This window comes from Rhipicephalus microplus, chromosome 6 (genome assembly GCF_043290135.1).
Source record: "Rhipicephalus microplus isolate Deutch F79 chromosome 6, USDA_Rmic, whole genome shotgun sequence".
NCBI lineage: Eukaryota > Metazoa > Arthropoda > Arachnida > Ixodida > Ixodidae > Rhipicephalus > Rhipicephalus microplus.
Window position 1 is genome coordinate 82,393,547 of NC_134705.1, and position 16,117 is coordinate 82,409,663.

The following is a 16,117-nucleotide window of genomic DNA, read 5'->3' on the forward strand; positions in this document are numbered from 1 at the left end:
CACTAAATTGATCTTTGTGTTCATGGGCCGCTTGCTTAGCTGCCGGGTGGTCCCCAAAGAGTACAGTCCCGACTTAGCTCGCGGTTCGCGGAACCTGGGTTGACGTGCTGCTCAGACCCTGTTCTTCCGGCCTCTGCCAAGGCAGCTCCTCCGTCGCTCTACGCCATGCGACTGGCCAAGCCCTTAGGCGAGGAAGGGTAGACGCTGGGGCAGCCGGTAGGGCGCTACACACTTGAGGTCAGGGCTCCTGGTCCCAGAAGGTCTGGGCGGCCTTTGGTCGGGCCAGCAAGGCCGAGCCTACCATTCTTTCTATGTGTTGCCTCTTTTGATAATCAGTATCTCTTCTTACTAGCTTAGTATGAGATACGGATTCTATTTGTATCCAAGATAATAAACTTGTTTTTCCAAGGCGGCGCAGTTCTTGAAGCTTTCTTCACCACCGCGACGGGTTGGCCCGGTATTGTACTATCTCCGGGATCGGCTCACTTGCACCTGCAGGGATTAGTGAAACACTATTTTTAATAAAAACGACGTGTCCGGATTCACTGAAGATATATGGGTAAACCACGAGGGTGCGGCGACTATCCCAAGCCTTGGTGTCACGCCGCCCCAATGTACGCGCTATTCGCCGCCTTTCGCCCGCGTGTGGAAGTGCGCTATGTGTGCTCACATTACAATTGCTTTGAGAAAGTAGGTCTTTGTGTCGAAAATTTATATTGGGCAGCCCTTTTTTTCTGTTAATGCATACAATATTCATGTTTTTTTCAACATCGCATTTATAAACATAACGAGTAGTTTGTTTTACTGTTTCAAAGGAATCTAAAAGTATGTACGTGACAAAGCAGGCTTGTTTATCTATTTCTATTTTTGGAGTTTGCGCATGTCAGAAAAAAATAAAACAGCTTCTCTTGCGTGTTGGCGCTTTTGTTTACAGTCGCAGTGACAAGCGAAGGCATTTTCATATCACGTCTTCACGAGACCTCTTACCACGAAGGCGTGTGTGTCCATGACGTCTTCGCATGTACACTGTTCCCTATCACAAAATAAAATCGCGAGGAACAGCAGAGGACGCAACCCACACGCACCTGCAGCACGGTGGAGCCGCAAAGTCCCAACGTGCGCGCGTCCGGGTGCTCTTGTGTGCAACGACCTGGGTCCCAGCTTCCATCAGCGGTAGCTGTAAGTCATTGCCATGCAGTTAGTTACCTCGCTGGCGCCCTCTGCCATCGCCTTGTTGATCAAACTCTACACGTCTTGACATCATCTTGAGCATACCAACTCATCCGTCATGCGTTCTCGTTAATTACAACAAACATCTTCGCATGCTCACCTGATTGAAACGGCCAGCGGCAGGAAGTAGCAAGGGAACCGTGGCCTGTACATACAGACGCACGACGCAAGTACCTGAAGCACAGTGGAACCCAGGACGTGTGAGATAAGGACCCGGGCGTGCTTTGTTATGCTTTGCTTCTGTACCCTCTCAATACTCTTCGCGGCTTCAAACAGCTGAAGATGTAGCAGGGAAAGAAGCAGAACTACAAAGCGCTCTATCCCCCACAGTGGTTGTCAGCCACAAAGGAAGTCAACAAAAACAAGGAATGATTATGAGTGCGATGATGATGAGTGCTTTTTATAGGCGCAAGGGCCAATTGATGGCCACAGAGCGCCGTTTCAATAGTCTAGAGATGTGAACAATGATTAGATGCGCGGCTGTGAAGAGGCCTTAAAATTCCTCGCGCTATTACGGGTTAAAACATGGAAGTAATAAAAGCATGGCAGTGGTGTGAGATATGTTCTGTGAAATAGAAGACAAACCGTCATGATAATATTATCATAGAGGAGATGTAGTCACCGCCGCCACGACCACGTTACAAATTTCGTGCTTTGGAGAACCTCGAAATTTGAGGTGAAAGCTATGAACATCTTTTAAGAACGTGAAAAGTTATTGCAGTTTAAAAAGTGGATTCCTACCGATAAGCATCCCAGGGTGTAGTGGGAGCTGCTCTCGGTAGGGCAGTAAAAATGCTTTTTCCTCAGATCACCAAGCTCATTGCACTGGACGAGTATGTGAAGGACCGTAGGTGGTTCTCCATATCTCTCACAATACGGTGGATTGCCGGTAGACAAAAGATATGAATGTGTAAAGTATGTATGTCCTCTTCTAAGCCTTGTCAGTGTTACTTCTGTGCGTCGTGATTTTGATAGTGGCGGCTAATAACCTAAAGCGGCTTAATAGCATGCAGTTTATTTATTGCCTGTGTGTTTATCCAATGTGCTCCGCCAATACACACTGAGCTTTTGTTTTAGAATGGTTTTATATCAAGTGCAGAGACTGGTATTGATGCATTGCGAGTGGTGTCATTGGCGAAAGCAGCCAGCTTGTCGGCCAATACGTTCCCTTGTATCTCACGATGCCCTGGAACCCAGCAGACAACGACATGCTGCTTTCATGTGTATGGTGTGCATAGAAATGAGTAAAGTGACACTAGCACGGCGTTCTTGTGTTTTTTTAGGAGTTTTCAGGGCTTTGAACACGCTTAGCAAATCTGTGTCTATTACTGCCTTTCGTAACTTCATCTGTTTGATGTGTTTTACGACAACCAGTATTGTGTAAGCTTCTCTGGTGAAAATGCTTGTATCAGGATGAAGAACGCTGTCCTCGGTAAAGGATTGGGCTACCAATGCATATGACGCAGCAGTGTTTGACTTTGACGCGTCATTAAAGAACTCAGGACATGTGTATTTATGTTGTGATTCTAGGAAGTATGTATGTGTGCAAGTGGTGTGTGCTTTGTGACTTCAACAAAAGAGACATCCCAGTCTATAAGCTGCCAATGTCACGGTGGCAGATATGTTGCAGGAGCCATCAAACTGTGCTCGAGAAGAGGCACACCTGTTTCTTCGGTCAGGCCCCTTACACGGAGCGCGTAGGGCTGCCTAAACGAAGAATGGTTCTCGAACAAGCCAGAACAAGACAAATCATTATTTGAGAAATGAGAAGGATGTTTCTCGTCTGCCTTCACCTTCAAAGAGTACAAAAAGGACAGGAAATATCTTTGTAGGTGGAGCGACCATTCATTCGAATCCACGTACAAGCTCTCCTCAGGGCTAGTACGAAAGCACCCGTAGAGAGGCGAATGCCTAGATAAGGGACGGGGTCAAAAATCTTCGTGGCTGATGGTGTTGCCAACTGATAGAATATAGCAACGTAATCTAGGCGTGTGCGTTTAAGGCTTTTATATAAATTCACTAGACATTTCATGTCACTGCCCCTTGTAGTGCATGAAAACACTTTTAAAATGTTCATTGTTTAAAGCACCTGTCCTTTAAATACTTGATGTGTGGGATGAAGGTTAGTTTAGTGTCTAATATGAGACTAAGAAACTTGTGCTCGGTCTTCACTGACAGAGGTTGACCATGCAGATCAATGTCGGGGTCAGGATGGAGGCCCCTCTTTCGGCTGAGCAACACACAAGTGCTCTTTTGCGCATTGAGTATAAAACCATTCTCATTTGTCCATTGAGATATCTTGTTCAACCCAAGTTGAACTTGACATTGGTGCATTGAGATGTTGCACGATTTGTAACCAATCTGCACATCATTGACATATATGCAGTAAAGAATATTGCGTGGGAGACACAGGTGCAAGGAATTCATTTTAACTATGAAAAGTGTGCAGCTCAATACACCTTCTTGTGGCACTCCTGTTTCTTGGACAAATACTCGAGATAAGACAGTGCCAACTCGGACACGGAATGCACGGTTGGACAGGTAGCTTTCGATAATTGTCAGCATTCTACCCCACACACCTAAATGTGACAGGTCTCGCAATATGCCAAACTGTCATGAAGTGTCGTATGCTTTTTCTATATCGAGGAAGACAGAAAGAAAAAATTGCTTATGAACAAAAGCGTCGCGAATCTGTGCCTCGATACGGACAAGGTGGTCAGTGGTGGACCGAGCCTCTCGAAACCTACACTGGTATGGGTCAAGTACGCCATTATTTCAAGGAAGTGCATCAGGCGCCTGTTATTCATTTTCTCAAAGACTTCGCAAAGACAGCTGGTTAACGCTATTGGCCTGTAGCTGGAAACTGTGGCCGGGTACTTGCCTTCTTTTAAAATTGGGATAACGATAGCTACCTTCCAGGCTGAGGGTAGCTGGCCGGAAGACCATATCGCATTGTACAGACAGCGGAGAGCTTTCTGGGTTTAAGTGGGCAGGTGTTTAGCATTTAGTATGGCACACAGTCTAGGCCGGGGGTAGATTTATTGCAGCAGGTAAGTGAGGCGTGTAGTTCAGTCAAACAGAAATGCTCATTGTATGTCTTATGTGTTGTGGGTTCGCGCTATAATCTCTGTTATATATTCTGGTTTTGTATCGTTGGAACGTTTTACAATAGTGTGATGAGCTGGAGACCTGCTGGAAGTGCGCCCCAAGAGTGTTTGCCTGCTCTTCCAAGCTCTCCCTTTGTGTGTTCACTAGAGGAAGTGTGTGTTCTTGTTGTCCTGCTACCTTACTAACCATGTTTCAGACTCTCGCCTCATCTGTGTATGAATTAATGCCTGATGAGAATTTATGCCAACTTTCTCTTCTCGCCTGTCGGCGCACCCTCCTTCCTTGCTACTTGATCTTCTAAATGTTTATAAGATTCTCGGCTGTTGGCGAGTCTCTAAGCAACTTCCATGCCTTATTTTGATCTTTGCGCGTTACGGCACTCAATATTCCACCATGGAACTCGTCGTTTGCCTTACGGTCCACATGCTTTTGGTATACATTTAGTTGCAGCAGCAATAAAAAATGCTGTCAGGTAGCTCACAGCAGCTTCTACGCTTAACCCCTCCATGTCAGTCCAAGTTAGGAGAATCATTTTTTCATCCTGTTCTCAATGGGCTTGGTCGGTGAGCCATTTGGGAGCCTGTGCAGGACATATATTTGTTAGTGATATGCTGATAACGATAGAAAAGTGGTCACTGCCGTATGAATTATTAATGACTTTCCATTTAGGGAGAGGCAGGAGTGATGGGGATGTTATGCTGAGGTCAATGGCTGAGTACGTATTGTAAGCAATTTTGTATTATGTTGGCTCTCTCCGATTCAAAAGGCAAGCACCGGAGAAAAAAAAGGAACTGTTCAATCAGGCGACCTAGCGCGTCGCAGTGAGAGTCACCTCACAGGCTACTATGAGCATTAAAGTCCCCTAGGACGAGATACGGCTCTGGAAGTTCTGCTATCAGCGACTGAAACTCGTGTTTAGTCAGTTGATGGTATGGCCGTATATATATACTGCAAATCGTTACCAATTTGTTGATGACAGCTTGGACAGCTACTGCTTCCAGGGATGTCTGAATGGTAAAAGTGTACAGGCTGTTCTTTGATTAACAATTATGGCAACACCACCGGATGAGGCGACAGCATCATCTCGGTCTTTTTGAAAGATAACGTAATTTCGAAGAAAGTTAGTTTGTCTTGATTTTAGGTGTTTCTTGCACACACAGCACTTTTGGTGTATGTTTGTGGAAAAGTTCTTGGATATCGTCGAAGTTTCTCAGTAGGCCTCTCACATTTTGCTGTATTATACGTGTCATTTTAAAGATGTGTGGTGCTGTGTTTACAAGAAGTGTCACTTCAGGTTACAGGGCCTTTTGGGGCCTTGTGATTAGACGTTTTTCTTTCTGGGCGTGCTCCAAAGAGTTGTGCCTATACTTCGGCGTCTGAGGAACTGGAGGAGTGGGACTTGTATCCATCACCTCCTGCGAGGTGGCGGATGGTGCTTGATGAGCAGGCACATTCACAGAAATTTCGGACGCAACTGCAGGTCCAGTGGTCTGGGGTCCGGCCGACTCTGAAGTCGGCTGAGCCTGTTTGGCAGGAGGCGGAGCAGCACAGGCTACTCCAGCCTTGGGTGGAGACGCCGTGACCGTAGTCACAATTCGGGTGACATTAGCAGACGCGGAAAGATGTGGCGCGGTGCGCTGACGCGTCACACCTGCAAAAAAAGGAAAGTGCTTGTTATGGAGCGAGAAGCGCTAGCGCGCCTCTTGAAAAGACAGATTGAATTTAACCTTGAGTTGAAGAATTTGTTTTTTTTCTTTTTCCTGGATGGGCACGTTCGTTAGTAGGCGGGATGGTCTCCTTCGCAATTTGCATAGCACTCTGCAGCACTACAATTGTCCGATGGCTGTTCGTTAGAGAACAGTTTGCGCAAGTCGCGCGCGCTCTGCAGTTATGCGAACCGTGTCCAAAGCACTGACATTTGAAACACCTACGGGGATTTGGTATGTAGGGCCTGACTCGAAGCTTGTAGTAGCCGGTTTCGATTGAAACGGGTAAATCGCTAGTACCAAAGGTGATAATTATATGTTTCGTTGGTGTTTCTTTTTTCTCTCGTCGTATTACCATTCTTTGAACCTTCACTACATGGTGGTCTTGCCAGCCTTCCAATAATTCACTCTCTGATAATCCAAGAAGGTCGTCATCAGAGATGACACCGTGGACTGTGTTCAAGGACCTGTGGGGGCCTAGAAAAACTAGGCATCCCCAAATGCTCCCCCCATCCCCATATTGCAGCTTGTAGCGAACCTCAAAAAGGAGGTCGCCGCTTCCCAACTTGGTTACACGATATCCTGGACCGACAATCTGTGAGTGTTTTTGAGACAAGAAAAGGTGAGATAGCTCGGACTGTTTTGTTTTCTTTCTGGCTATGTATGACATGAAACTTAGGAAAAGACTGCTTTGGTTTTGAAAGGAGGAACGGGTCTTTGGTGCGCCACTTTTTCGGGTGGCGATCAGAAGAGGGGAAAAAGTTAGCCATACAGATTGTTTAAAAATCGGCGGCGATGGCGGCCACCCACCACCGAGCCGAACAAGGGGACGCTACAAGGTATAATAGTAAACACTTGGAGACGCCAGCCATGCATCGCCGCGATAACCGAATATAACTACCTAAGGTTGAGTAACTACCCAAGGTTAACTCTTGCCGCCTGAAGGATGGAAGTAAACAGAAGTGAGGAGATGACAGGAAAGATTGAAAGAGAAAAAAGGCGAAGATCAGGGGAGAGGGAGAGACAGGAAAAGGCGACTACCGATTTCCCCTGGGTAAATTAGCCCAGGGGTGCCGTCTACGTGAAGCCGGGCCAAAGTGGTGTGTTGTCTCTGCCGGGGGGCCTTAAAGGTCCAATCTTCCAGCGTCAGCTCAACCCGAAGGATCCTCTTTTCCCCGGACACAACAAAGTTATGCACGACAAGGCGTGGGAGAGGTCTAACCCCCCCGCCCCCGTTAGCTCGGGTCCGTGGTGTCGCTACACACCAAACGTCTACTTGCGCAGTCGCCCCTGCGGGAAAAACAAGGAATATTACCCAGCGCAGTGACAAAGGAGTCGAGCAGTCGACCCGGAAAGCAGTCGAGCAGCGGTATCGTAGTGTGGCAATATAATCTCCGAATATGGCGACACGTTGCCGCACGGTTGCATTTGTGCTATGACGCGTTTCCTGAAGACGATCTGTCACGAGTCTACTCACACTTACTTAACGGCATTCGACGAGAAGCGCAGGCGAATACTTCACCAATATCCACGACCACGTGACGACCGCCTTCTACCGCCTCTTGCCGGGCTCGATTGACGAAGCGTCAAGCTGGCGCCTCGTACACGCCACCATAACCCTCCTACCACTCGGAATCCGCGAAACTGCATATTTCATACCAAAGGCAGATCCTGCTGTCAGAACGCTTGCGCAACATTGCAGTGGTGTTTCGCACACTCACATTGTTACACTGCGCCCCATGACCCTCCTTTGGCCAACATAACACACGCTGTAGACATTTCGCACGGTTCGAGGGTCTGCATTTCACAGCAGGACTGTCGTTGACTAAGGTGCGGTGTTCCGCATTGTCGGAACTGACAAGGCATATGTTGCGTGCGCTAAAGAAGCCAACAGCAGCACCTTTTCGCCGATGATTGTGGTCGTCTTTGCAGAGGCGTTGCTTGGGCAGCCATCGAAAAAGTTATGTTAAAAGTGTGACGTAATCGCATTTGGTAGTCATTTTTTCTGCAGGCTTTGATGCAAGAGTTTGAAACATAGACCTTGGATAAGTTTAAAATGAAGTGCTGTAGCATCTCTCGTTACGTGCCTGATAATGTGCGCCGGCGATTTTTCATTGTGACATCATGGGCATAATCGAGAATCCACGTGCAAACAAGAAAGCATAGCTTCGACATCTGGGAAAAGAAAGTTTTAGATTTAACATGTTTGTAAGCGAAACAAGAAACATCAAGCGGACAGAGCGCTTCTCGGCCTTTTGGCTAAGATCAACGTTGCTTCTCGGCCTTTTGGCTAAGATCAAAGTCTAGTCCAACCCTTCGAGATTACATATGCTTGGCCTTGAGCCGGGCTTTGATGCTCCCTCCCCTTGAGGGGCGGCCACTTTTTTCACTCTTCCTTTCACACTCTCTTCTACTTTCCCCTTCCTTCTGGCATGTGCGCTGCGTCCAAGACGCACTCCTTCGGGAGCTAACTGATCAGTTGCACCGCAGTTTACCTGTTGTTCCCTTGTCCTGAGGTTAGCTCCTGCTTCTATGGCTCGATGCTGTTCTACACATGAACGCCTGGCCTATTTAGCAGGGCTGTCTGGTGTCTTTGGACCCACGATGGTCAGTGCCTTTGGGATTTCCTGGATAGTCTCACTTTGGGGTGTGGCAGCGGGGGAGTGACGCCCCGCGGTGACTTAGAGGTTCGCCCCACTACACCGCTGTATTGATCTGTGTGTTCAGGGGGTCCTTGCTCAGCTGGCGCGTGGTCACCCAAGAGGATATTCCCGACTAGGCTCATGGTTCCCGGACCCTGGGTGGACGGGCTGCTCAGCCCCTGTTCTTCCAGCCTCTGCCAAGGCAGCTCCTCCGTGGCTCTACGCCATGGCGACTGACCAAACCCTTAGGCGAGGAAGGGTGGACGCTGGGGTAACCAGTAGCGCCCTGCACCTTTGGGGTCAGGCCTTTTGGTCCCGGAAGGTCCGGGCGGCCTTCTGGCGGTCCACCAAGGCCGAGACTACCACCCCCTCTATGTTTGCCTCTTTTGATAAGCATTTTCTGTTCTTATTACTTAATATGTGATGCGAATTCTATTTGTATCCAATATAATAAACTTATTTTGCTATGCGGAGCAGTGCTTGAAGCTTGTTTCAACTCCGCAACGGGTTGGCCCGGTGTTGCACTATCTCCGGGATTTGCCACTCTTTCTGCGGGGGTGAGTACAACACTATTCTCCATAAAAACGACGTGTCCGTATTCACGAAGGATATTGGGCCAAAACGCGGGGGTGCAGCGACTATCCGAAGCCTTGGGGTCACGCTGCCCCAGATGACGCGGTATTCGCCATCTTTCGTCCATGTGTGGAAGTGCGCTAGCTGTGTTCACACTTACAATTGCTTTGGGAAAGTAAATCTTTGTGCGGTAAATTTATATTCGGGGGCCTCTTTTTCTGTAAACTATTACATATAAAAGTTTTTTTCAAGATCCCAGTTATCAAAGATAATGAGTAGTTTGATATTACTGTTTGAAAGGAGGTCTAAAAGTGTGTATGTGACAAAACAGCCTCGTTATGCTATTTCCACTTTTGGAGTTTGCGCATTTGAGAAGAAAAATAAAACTGCATCTATTGCGTGTGTGTGTTTCTGTTTACAGTTGCATTGACAAGCGAAGGCATTTATAATTCACGTCTTCACGAGATGTCTTACCCTGAAAGCATGTGCTCTCACAGCGTATACACAGGTACACTGTTCCCCATCACAAAATAAAATCACAAGGAACAGCAGAGGACGCAACCCATAAGCACCTGCAGCGTGGTGGAGCGGCAAAGCCCCGACGTGCTCGTGTCCGTGCACTCTTCTTGTGTGCCACGACCTGGGTCCGAGCTTCGGTCTGACACGCAATCCGAGCTACCCCTCGTGATTAAGTGTGCTTGGCCCTGGGGCCAGGCTTTGATGCCCCTTCCCCATGAGGGGGGACCACTTTTCCTTTTTCCACTCTCTTCTCTTTTTCCCTTCCTTCTGGCACTTGCGCTGCGTTGAAGACGCGCTCCTTAGGGAGCTAATTGATCTGTTGCACCGCCATTTACCTGTTCTTCCTCTGTCCGGAGGTTAGGTACTGCTTCTATGGCTCTATGCTTTTCCACACCTGAACGCCTGGCCTATTCAGCAGGGCTATCTGGTGTCTTTGGACCCAAGATGGTCTGCGCCATTGGGATTTCCTGAGCAGTCTCACTTTGGGGTGCGGCAGCGGGAGAGTGACGCCCCGCAGTTGGTTATAGGTTCGTCCCACTACACCACTAAATTGATCTTTGTGTTCATGAGCCGCTTGCTTAGCTGCCGGGTGGTTCCCAAAGAGTACAGTCCCGACTTTGCTCGCGGTTCGCGGAACCTGGGTAGACGTGCTGCTCAGCCCCTGTTCTTCCGGCCTCTGCCAAAGCAGCTCCTCCGTGGCTCTACGCCATGCGACTGGCCAAGCCCTTAGGCGAGGAAGGGTAGACGCTGGGGCAGCCGGTAGGGCGCTACACACTTGAGGTCAGGGCTCCTGGTCCCAGAAGGTCTGGGCGGCCTTTGGTCGGGCCAGCAAGGCCGAGCCTACTATTCTTTCTATGTGTTGCCTCTTTTGATAATCAGTATCTGTTCTTACTAGCTTAGTATGAGATACGGATTCTATTTGTATCCAAGATAATAAACTTGTTTTTCCAAGGCGGCGCAGTTCTTGAATCTTCCTTCACCACCGCGACGGGTTGGCCCGGTATTGTACTATCTCCGGTATCGGCTTACTTGCACCTGCAGGGATTAGTGAAACACTATTTTTAATAAAAACGACGTGTCCGGATTCACCGAAGATATATGGGTAAACCACGAGGGTGCGGCGACTATCCCAAGCCTTGGTGTCACGCCGCCCCAGTGTACGCGCTATTCGCCGCCTTTGGCCCGCTTGTGGAAGTGCGCTAGCTGTGTTCACACTTACAATCGCTTTGGGAAAGTAAATCTTTGTATGGTAAATTTATATTCGGGAGCCTCTTTTTTTGTTAACGCATACACAGTCCAAGCTTTTTTCCACATCCCAAGTAATAAAGATAATGAGTAGTTTGTTATTACTGTTTCAAAGAAATTCGAAAGTGTGTATGTGACAAAACAGCCTTGTTTAGCTAGTCCACTTTTGGAGTTTGCGTATTTCAGAAGAAAATTGAAACAGCTTCTATTGCGTGTTGGTTTTTCTGTTTACAGTTGCTGTGACAAGCGAAGGCATTTTTATTTCACGTTTTCACGAGACGTCTTACCGTGAATGCGTGTGCTCTCACGACGTCTTCCCAGGTGGTCGAAATTTCCGGAGCGCTCCACTACGGCGTCTCTCATAATCAAATGGTGGTTTTGAGACGTTAAACCCCACATATCAATCAATCAAATCTCGCGACGTCTTCACATGTACACTTTTCTTTATCACAAAAGTAAATCGCAAAGAACAGCAGAGGACGCACCCCGCACACACCTGCAGCGCGGCGGAGCGGCAAAGCCCCGACGTGCACGCGTCCGTGTGCTCTTCTTGTGTCCAACGACCTCGGTCCCAGCTTCTGCCAGCGGTAGCTGAAACTTGTTGCCATGTGGTTGGTTACCTCGCTGGCGCCCTCGGCCATCGCCTTGTTGATCACACACTACACGTGTGGACATTATCTCGAGCATACCAACTCATCCGTTGTTGGTTCTCCTTAATTACAACGAACATCTACGAATGCTGCCTGAATTGAACGGCCAGTTTGCAAGTAGTAAGAGAACTGTGCACTATACTTATGGACGCATGGTGCACGTACCTGAAGCGTGTGTGGAAACCAGGACTTGTGAGATAATGACCCGGGCGTGCTTTGTTGTGCTTTGTTTGTGTACCCTCTGGTTATTCCTCACAGCTTCACTAAGCCGAATATGTAGAAGTTGAAAAAGCAGGACACCAAAGCGGCCAATCCCCCACAATGATTTTGCGCCACAAGTGAAGGTCAACAATAACAAGCAATACAATCGAGCGCAGTGACGAAGCTGTGGATCAGCGGTATCGTAGTGCGGCAGTATAATCTCTGAATATGGCGACACGTTGCTGCACGTTTGCATTTGTACAACCACGCGTCTCCCGAAAACGGTCCGTGACGAGGTCACTCGCACCTTACTCAACAGCATTCGACGAAAAGCGCAGGCGAGTACTTCTCCACTGATTTTCGCTACCGCTTGACTACCGCCTTCTACCACCTCTTGCCGGGCTTTATCGACGGAGCGCCACGCTGGCGCCTCGTACACGCCACCAAATCACTCTTATACCTCTCGGAATCCGCAAACCTGGACATTTTCGACCAAAGGCAAAGCCCGCAGTTGAAACGCTTGCACTACATCGCAGTGGCGTTTTGCACACTCACATTGTTACGCTACCACATCACCCTCCTTTGACCAGCACAACAACACACGCTCTAGACATTTCGCACAGATTCGCGGGTCTGCATTTCACGGCAGGACCGTCGTCCACTCCGGTGCGGCGTTCCGCCACGTCGGAACTTGCAAGGCATATGTTGCGTGCGCTGAAGAAGCCAACGGCAGCATCTTTTCGCCTATTATTGTGGTCGGCTTTGCACAGGCGTTGCATGGGCAGCCATCGTAGAAGTTATGTTAGATGGGTGATGTAATCGCATTTGGTACAGTCATTTTCTCCCTCCAGGCTTTGATGCACGAGTTTGAAATGTAGACCTTGCATAAGTTTAAAAAGAAGTGCTGTAGCATCTCTCATGACGCGCCTGATAATGTGCGCCGGCAATTATTCATTGTGACGTCATGGGCGTAATTGAGAGTCTGCGTGCATGCAAGGAAGCATGGCTTCGACGTCAGGGAAAAGAAGGATAGAACTAATAAACTGTATTTTGTATCTGGCGTGTTAGTGGACTGGGCTCCCGCCTAGGTGTCGGCTACAAGGTTTTGCCTCTTAGCGGCTTCCTCGGCCTGCTGGACTGTTCATAGCTGATCGTCCAGGGCTGAACTGAGCAGCACGGCCAGCCAATGCGCGCGGAGGCGGTCGGTGGAGGCCGTGTTCTCATTATTGTGTCTTAATACCTGGCATTCCCATAGTATATGTTCTAAGAAGCTCGTGCCTGACAATCTTTGCATTGAGCCATCGCATAGATATCTGGATACATAGCATGTAGTAGCGCCGGATTCCTATTGGATCTGGTTTGTAATTGTCGCCAATGGACACACTGTGCCCTGTTGAGTTTAAAATGAGGAGGGGGTAAACATGCCTCTGTAATTTATAATGTTTCGTAATTTCATTGAACGTTGTCATTTGGTCCTCCACCTCCCACTCATTTGGAAATTCTGACGAGGGATCAACAATAGTCGTAGCCCGGAAAGTAAGTCCTTGAGCTACCTTTTGTGCCACCTCGTTGGGGATGATATCTCCAGTTGTGTCGGGTATGTGAGCTGGGAACCAGAGAATGCAAACGCATGTGTCGTCTTGGTTGGTTTTGCCTGTTCTAAGAATACGCAGTGCTTCAGGGGAGATTCTGCCATTTGCAAAGTTGCGTACAGCTGCTTGTGAATCGCTGATTATATACCTAACATCAGTTTGTGATATGGCCAAAGCTATAGCTATGTCTTCCACTGTTTCAAGGCGTCTCGTGTGTATTGTCAGAATGGTGCTGCATAGTTTCTTGTGGTTAACTACAGCTGCGACAAGCAGCTTTTGTGTTTGTAACGAGCGGCAATTACGAATACCGCTTCTTTGTTGTTTCCGTAATTCTTTGTCAACGTCTTGGCTCTGCTCAGCCTTCTGCCTGCGCTGTGCACGGGATGCATGTTTTTAGGTAACGGAGGCACTGTGAGCTTAGCCCGTACGTCACGAGGAATGTCGCATTTGTGTCTGGTAAGTGGTGCCTAATGTTTCCAGGATGCATCTACCAGTTGTCGTTTTAGAGAGGCGCTCGTTGTGTGCAATACGTTGCGCCTCTATCAGTTCTTCAGATGTATTATGCAAACCTAGCTCTAACATTCTCTCTGTACTTGTGCTTTGCATTAGCCCCAGCGCTTGTTTGTAGATTTTATTAGGAGGCTGTTTAATTTCATTTTTTCTGCTGCGAACTATCTATGGTATGCATAAACATACGTAATGTGGCTGATGACAAACGCGTGGATGAGCCTTATAATGTTTGCCTCTTTAATGCCTCTATGTTTATTCGTAATTATTTTGATTAGGGGAATCGTTTGAGAAACCTTCGCTTCGATATTGTGTACCGTTTCCGCGTTGGTGCCTTTGGCTTCTATTATTAACCCCAGTACCTCTATCTTGTCGACATTGGATATGGTGTGTTCATCTCGTGTTTTAAAATTGTATGTCTGTGTAGGTATGTGTGTTGTGGTGCTTGGGAGGTCGGCTCTTTATTGTTGTTCTATATAGTAGCAGCTCAGATTTTTCGGCTGAGCACGTGAAACCAGTTCCTTCGAGGTATTGCTCTACGGTGTCGATCGCTTCGTGTAAACGTTGTTCGATTGACCCATCACTGCCGTTGCTTACACACAGAGTAATATCATCTGCATATATTGTATTGTGCAAACCTTCCATATTTTATAACCTACTTGGGAGGCCAGTTAGGACTAAGTTAAATAACATAAGTGATATCACTGATCCTTGTCAGAAATTTTTAGGCATATGGTTTGAAGAAAGCATGTCGTGGAATACACACATCAATAAACTCACTTCAGAGCTAAGCAGAGCCGTCGGTATAATATTTAAACTATCCCATTTAATTCCTTTACATCTAAAAAAGGCGATATATTACGCGCGTTTCTACTCCCGCTTATCTTATGGCACACTAGTTTGGGGTACCACAACAACTACTAAATACTGCAAACTCGAAACAATGCAAAAAAAAGTGCTCAGACTTTTCGAGACCTATTTTCGTGAGCCAAAAGACTTACCCACTAATCCTTTATTTGTTAAGTATAATTTGCTTGAAGCAACCAAATTCTACGATTATAAACTCCTCCTGCACATACAGAAACATGATCTGATAGACATGGCACATGCAACATCAAGACGTTATCCACTACGTAATACACAGACACCAATACCAAGAACACGTACGAACTACGGAAGGTCAGCCCGTACTTATCAGATACCTTCACTATTAAATCGTGTATCTTCACAAATAAATTTTGATATCCCATTTCATAGATTTGAAAAACAAATAAGACTTTTCCTATTAAATTACTGTGCAGCCGTCACAGCATAACCTCATTAACTGTCACTGCACCACTGTTCTTGCATTGCATTTTTTATACGTTCAAATGTTTGCATTTTCGGTATGTGCAGTTATCCTAGTTATATGGGTGCATTTCAATTTTCGATGCATTTCCCTGTTACATTCATTTCGCTGTATCTGTGCATTTTTATTGTACCTCCTTATATTTACTTTGCTATGTACTGATGCTATTATATCTTGTCAAGTTGTATAAGTTGTATCATGTCGTGTTAGTTATACTTTTTATTCGCTACTGCCAGTACGGTCCCCCAGGTCCCTTCAAGCTGTTTTTCAACAGCTTTTTTGCCTGGGGAACCCCCAACTTTTTGTGTTGGAAATAAACCCAAACCCAATCTACTTGGCATGTACCTGCACTACCCATAGATATTTCCTCGGATGTGAGGCCTCCTACAACGATTTGGGCTTGTCTATCCGTTAGGAAGTTCCGGATGTAATTATACGTCCGCTCACGTAAACCTAAGTTACTGACATGATTCAGTATGGTTTGGTGGGTGACATTATCAAATGCTTTTTTTAGATAAAGCCCTAGGCTGGCTCGAGTTGATCTGCTGGGGTCATCTATGATCTCGTGTTTTAATTGTAGCATCGCGCCTTGTGTACAGAGATTTTTCCGAAATCCTGTCATTGTACACGGAGTACGTTGTTCTCCTCTAGGTAGTTAGTCTATCGGGTTAGTAAGGCGTGTTCCATTATTTTACCCAGACAAGAAGTTAGTGAAATAGGTCTTAGGTTTTTAGGTTGTAAGCGTTTTCAAGGCTTGGGTATAAGAAGGTTTCAGATTTAACATGTTTGTAAGCGA

The 16,117-nt window shown here is 47.1% G+C and overlaps 2 non-coding genes and 1 pseudogene across 2 annotated transcripts; all 3 read left to right on the top strand.

The window, feature by feature from the left end:
• Window positions 1-302: 302 nt before the first annotated feature.
• LOC119168769 (U2 spliceosomal RNA) lies at window positions 303-491 on the top strand. Its single transcript, XR_005109470.2, has one exon. It is a non-coding gene; the product is annotated as a U2 spliceosomal RNA (small nuclear RNA).
• Window positions 492-9,058: 8,567 nt separating this feature from the next.
• Window positions 9,059-9,236, top strand: LOC119168776 (U2 spliceosomal RNA; annotated as a pseudogene).
• A 1,387-nt stretch (window positions 9,237-10,623) lies between these two features.
• Window positions 10,624-10,812, top strand: LOC119168782 (U2 spliceosomal RNA). The gene has a single exon (XR_005109475.2). It is a non-coding gene; the product is annotated as a U2 spliceosomal RNA (small nuclear RNA).
• The last annotated feature ends 5,305 nt before the right edge of the window (window positions 10,813-16,117 follow it).